The following is a 6,471-nucleotide window of genomic DNA, read 5'->3' as shown; positions in this document are numbered from 1 at the left end:
AAGCACTGTAGATTAAAGATAATCTAGTCTGTAGTCGTGGCATTCCATCCAGACCCACATGCCATTCCCCCAAACTCACTAACAGAAACACATTGAACAACTTCAGACTACTCCCAGCACAACACACACACCACCAACACATTCATTTAACTCAGCCACATTTCACATCTTTCCCAGAACACAACACGCACATGCAAGTAAATCAGACACACACTTAGCCAAAGGTATAAGGACAGACCAGAGAGAGGACAGTTACGCTCACTGCGATTCAGATCAGATGCTGAGAGAATAACTGGCCAGTTATGTCTGTCTTCAAACAAGAGAGGAAGAATGACATGCCAAAGCCATGTGCTCAGAGATATATACAGGAAGATGAGTTAGACCGGCGGAGACACGCACACAGACCCTCTCCCCCCTTACTGTTCATCCAAAAGCACTAGTCTAGTTTAATATGGCGGGCACATGTCTTTGGTCACAACAGAACTGCAAGGATGAAAGGGAGAGAGGTCTTGGTTAAATCAACACCAGTGTTAATGAGGGGAAAGGGAGAGGGGTCTTGGTTAAATCAACACCAGTGTTAATGAGGGGAAAGGGAGAGGGGTCTTGGTTAAATCAACACCAGTGTTAATGAGGGGAAAGGGAGAGGGGTATTGGTTAAATCAACACCAGTGTTAATGAGGGGAAAGGGAGAGGGGTCTTGGTTAAATCAACACCAGTGTTAATGAGGGGAAAGGGAGAGGGGTATTGGTTAAATCAACACCAGTGTTAATGAGGGGAAAGGGAGAGGGGTCTTGGTTAAATCAACACCAGTGTTAATGAGGGGAAAGGGAGAGGGGTCTTGGTTAAATCAACACCAGTGTTAATGAGGGGGGGAAAGGGAGAGGGGTATTGGTTAAATCAACACCAGTGTTAATGAGGGGAAAGGGAGAGGGGTATTGGTTAAATCAACACCAGTGTTAATGAGGGGGGGAAAGGGAGAGGGGTATTGGTTAAATCAACACCAGTGTTAATGAGGGGAAAGGGAGAGGGGTATTGGTTAAATCAACACCAGTGTTAATGAGGGGAAAGGGAGAGGGGTCTTGGTTAAATCAACACCAGTGTTAATGAGGGGAAAGGGAGAGGGGTCTTGGTTAAATCAACACCAGTGTTAATGAGGGGGGGAAGGGAGAGGGGTCTTGGTTAAATCAACACCAGTGTTAATGAGGGGGGGAAAGGGAGAGGGGTATTGGTTAAATCAACACCAGTGTTAATGAGGGGAAAGGGAGAGGGGTATTGGTTAAATCAACACCAGTGTTAATGAGGGGAAAGGGAGAGGGGTCTTGGTTAAATCAACACCAGTGTTAATGAGGGGGGAAAGGGAGAGGGGTATTGGTTAAATCAACACCAGTGTTAATGAGGGGAAAGGGAGAGGGGTCTTGGTTAAATCAACACCAGTGTTAATGAGGGGGGGAAAGGGAGAGGGGTATTGGTTAAATCAACACCAGTGTTAATGAGGGGAAAGGGAGAGGGGTCTTGGTTAAATCAACACCAGTGTAAATGAGGGGAAAGGGAGAGGGGTCTTGGTTAAATCAACACCAGTGTTAATGAGGAGAAAGGGAGAGGGGTCTTGGTTAAATCAACACCAGTGTTAATGAGAGGGGGAAAGGGAGAGAGGTCTTGGTTAAATCAACACCAGTGTTAATGAGGGGGGGAAAGGGGTCTTGGTTAAATCAACACCAGTGTTAATGAGGAGAAAGGGAGAGGGGTCTTGGTTAAATCAACACCAGTGTTAATGAGGAGAAAGGGAGAGGGGTCTTGGTTAAATTAACACCAGTGTTAATGAGGAGAAAGGGAGAGAGGTCTTGGTTAAATCAACACCAGTGTTAATGAGGAGAAAGGGAGAGGGGTCTTGGTTAAATCAACACCAGTGTTAATGAGGAGAAAGGGAGAGAGGTCTTGGTTAAATCAACACCAGTGTTAATGAGGGGGGAAAGGGAGAGGGGTCTTGGTTAAATCAACACCAGTGTTAATGAGGAGAAAGGGAGAGGGGTCTTGGTTAAATCAACACCAGTGTTAATGAGGAGAAAGGGAGAGGGTTCTTGGTTAAATCAACACCAGTGTTAATGAGGGGAAAGGGAGAGGGGTCTTGGTTAAATCAACACCAGTGTTAATGAGGGGGGGAAAGGGAGAGGGGTCTTGGTTAAATCAACACCAGTGTTAATGAGGGGGGGAAGGGAGAGGGGTCTTGGTTAAATCAACACCAGTGTTAATGAGGGGAAAGGGAGAGGGGTATTGGTTAAATCAACACCAGTGTTAATGAGGGGGAAGGGAGAGGGGTCTTGGTTAAATCAACACCAGTGTTAATAAGGGGAAAGGGAGAGGGGTATTGGTTAAATCAACACCAGTGTTAATGAGGGGGAAGGGAGAGGGGTCTTGGTTAAATCAACACCAGTGTTAATGAGGGGAAAGGGAGAGGGGTCTTGGTTAAATCAACACCAGTGTATATGAGGGGGAAGGGAGAGGGGTCTTGGTTAAATCAACACCAGTGTTAATGAGGGGAAAGGGAGAGGGGTATTGGTTAAATCAACACCAGTGTTAATGAGGGGAAAGGGAGAGGGGTCTTGGTTAAATCAACACCAGTGTTAATGAGGGGAAAGGGAGAGGGGTCTTGGTTAAATCAACACCAGTGTTAATGAGGGGGGGAAAGGGAGAGGGGTATTGGTTAAATCAACACCAGTGTTAATGAGGGGAAAGGGAGAGGGGTCTTGGTTAAATCAACACCAGTGTTAATGAGAGGGGGAAAGGGAGAGGGGTCTTGGTTAAATCAACACCAGTGTTAATGAGAGGGGGAAAGGGAGAGGGGTCTTGGTTAAATCAACACCAGTGTTAATGAGAGGGGGAAAGGGAGAGGGGTCTTGGTTAAATCAACACCAGTGTTAATGAGGGGAAAGGGAGAGGGGTCTTGGTTAAATCAACACCAGTGTTAATGAGAGGGGGAAAGGGAGAGGGGTCTTGGTTAAATCAACACCAGTGTTAATGAGAGGGGGAAAGGGAGAGGGGTCTTGGTTAAATCAACACCAGTGTTAATGAGGGGGGAAAGGGAGAGGGGTCTTGGTTAAATCAACACCAGTGTTAATGAGGAGAAAGGGAGAGGGGTCTTGGTTAAATCAACACCAGTGTTAATGAGGAGAAAGGGAGAGGGGTCTTGGTTAAATCAACACCAGTGTTAATGAGAGGGGGAAGGGAGAGGGGTCTTGGTTAAATCAACACCAGTGTTAATGAGAGGGGGAAGGGAGAGGGGTCTTGGTTAAATCAACACCAGTGTTAATGAGAGGGGGAAGGGAGAGGGGTATTGGTTAAATCAACACCAGTGTTAATGGGGGGGGGAAAGGGCGAGGGGTCTTGGTTAAATCAACACCAGTGTTAATGGGGGGGGGGAGAGGGGTCTTGGTTAAATCAACACCAGCGTTAATGGGGGGGGGGGGGGGGGGGAGAGGGGTCTTGGTTAAATCAACACCAGTGTTAATGAGAGGGGGAAAGGGCGAGGGGTCTTGGTTAAATCAACACCAGTGTTAATGGGGGGGGGGGGGGGGGGGGGGAGGGGTCTTGGTTAAATCAACACCAGTGTTAATGAGGGGGGGGGGGGGCAGTAGATATTCTCCTTACTGAAGAAGAAATGTGTGGTGTGTCACAGAGAACATCCTCCCTTTCTAAGGTCTTCGTTGGAACGGGAAAGTAGCCTGTCACTATATCATAGTCAGCCATTCTTGGAGGACAGTGGAAGTTGAATAAAATAATGACCATATTTTCTACACAATCATTGACCTTTAAAGTGGCTTCCACAGGTCCCCTGGCTGGTTCCCAGTGTGTAGTCAGACTGACCTCTAACCCTCCACCACCATCAGGGAGAGGAGTTTAGAGAGTAGTCAGACTGACCTCTAACCCTCCACCACCATCAGGGAGAGGAGTTTAGAGAGTAGTCAGACTGACCTCTAACCCTCCACCACCATCAGGGAGAGGAGTTTAGGAAAAAATAAGAATTGAGAAAAAAACAGGCAAACGTGTCCATGTCTCTCTCTCTCTCACACACACACAGTCTGGTGCTCGTCCCGTGGATGTCCCAGTGAGGGATCATTGGGAACTGTGGAACGTACATTGGCAGAAGTCTGTGGAAAATTCACCAGCAAACGTCTGGGACCTGGACCGACAGCAGAAACACAGCCTCACCATGGCAGTGTGTGTGTGTGTGTGTGTGTGTGTGTGTGTGTGTGTGTGTTAGTACAGCCGTAACATGGTCACAACAGGAAATACTGTGTGATGATACAGTATAGGGCTGTAAAGTCTGACTCTGTGGTGATGTAATAGCTCTTCCAAATGGACTTTGTGTGTCTGTGTGTGTGTGTGTGTGTGTGTGTGTGTCAGATCCAGTACACACAGTCTCTCTAACCCCTGGGGTGCAGAGAAATGTACCTCGGATGGAATTTCTTCTGGCTGAGAACCAGGAACAGAGCTCTGTTTTTGATTTGAACTCACACACACACACAAAGCCTGCCGTACAAAATAATCCTCAGACATTCTTATTGACGATATTTTAACAGAAGGACTTCATACATAATACCATATACACATTACCACAGTGATATCTCTCAAAACAAAATGAAACCTCACTAGCATTAAAACAAATAAAGAGTAAAAATTCACATTGAAAACAAACTAATCAAATGAAGAAAAGAAAATAGACAAAGAAAATCAGATTATTATCCATTTATGTTTTTAAACCTCTCAGCAACGTTTGAAAGAGAAATTCAATAGTGACAGGATCACATGAAATAACTCATTTGCACAAGGAACGCTGTCTTGCGGTTGACACAATGTTGTAGTTGTGTTTCTGGCGAACAATCACTATCTGAGGGCTAAATGTCTCCAGTCAGACATTCTCCCCAGCATTTGACTGACTGGAGGATAAGCTTTTTGTAGGAATCCACAATTACCATGAACTCATCTCTCAGCTCGACAACAACAACATGTTGTGTTGGTAACAGCCCTTAAACAACGTGTGCTTGGCTCTACAGTACAAACTGATCAGTACTAACGGAAACCACAGCGGTTTGAACATGCAGATGTTCAAACCGCTTGAGACCGACTTGAGATCAGCGGTAGGGATGTGTTATATTTGCATAGGGATTGGTATTGCATGAGGCAGCTGACAGAACTACTCCTCACAATGCTAGCGTTGCGACAGCAACATTTGCTGATGGCTACGGAATAGAGAAAAGCAAGTCCAGACATTAAGCAACAGGTGCTGCTGTCTAAAAGGGCAAAACACACACACTGGGACACACACACACTTGGACACACACAAACATATCTCAGCAGTTTTTGGGCAGGTCCTCCAGTAACCTCAGCAGAAAGACCACAGCTCTGTTTATGAAATCTAGCAGTTATGCTGACAGCAGACAGAGGCAGTAGCGGACAGTATTTATAGACAGAACATACCCATGCACAAACTGACACACACACACACACACTACATAAATGCACAAACAACCCCCATTACACCCACACACACAGCGCTAGACACACACACTTCTCTTTTAATAATAATGTATAATATGCCATTTAGCAGATGCTTTTATCCAAAGCGACTTACATGAGAAAGCCCATAAGAAAGCCCATGAGAAAGGCCACGAGAAAGCCCACCAGAAAGCCCATGAGAAAGGCCACGAGAAAGCCCACGAGAAAGCCCACCAGAAAGCCCATGAGAAAGGCCACGAAAAAGCCCATCAGAAAGCCCATGAGAAAGGCCACGAGAAAGCCCACCAGAAAGCCCATGAGAAAGGCCACGAAAAAGCCCACCAGTAAGCCCATGAGAAAGCCCACGAGAAAGCCCACGAGAAAAGCCACGAGAAAAGCCCATGAGTGCTCTAAATATAACCAGTAAATCAGTGACTCCTCCCTGTCAACCAGGGAGATAGAACAATGGAGATGAGGATTGTGGAACACACTCAACATGTGATATCATATAAACACACACACACACACACACACACACACACACACACACACACACACACACACACACACACACACACAGAGCGAGCGAGAGAGACACAGACAGAGACAAACAGACAGACAGACACACAGACAGAGAGACAGACACACACACTTTAAGATAGAAGGTTTTTGATTGGTCCACCCTAACCCTATTGGACAACACGACAGCTGAAATGTGAAGCTTGGAATTGCATTGGTTGGCACCTGTTTCTTTTATAAACATGCAGTATACAGCACAACATTAGCATACAGTATATTTGACAATTAAAGAGCAACATTTAATAGGTTTTAAATCAAACCACGTGGAAAAAGAAGTGTTCCAAAAACCACCCAGGGCTTCCATACAGCAGGACACCCCCACCATCCCTCTGGGAAAATGTAGGACCCCTCCTCCTGACAAAGAGTCTTTGGATTCTCACGATGCACTTCAGACAGAGG

The sequence above is a fragment of the Oncorhynchus mykiss genome, chromosome 31 (genome assembly GCF_013265735.2).
Source record: "Oncorhynchus mykiss isolate Arlee chromosome 31, USDA_OmykA_1.1, whole genome shotgun sequence".
NCBI classification, from domain to species: Eukaryota; Metazoa; Chordata; class Actinopteri; order Salmoniformes; family Salmonidae; genus Oncorhynchus; species Oncorhynchus mykiss.
This window is presented reverse-complemented; position numbering follows the sequence as displayed.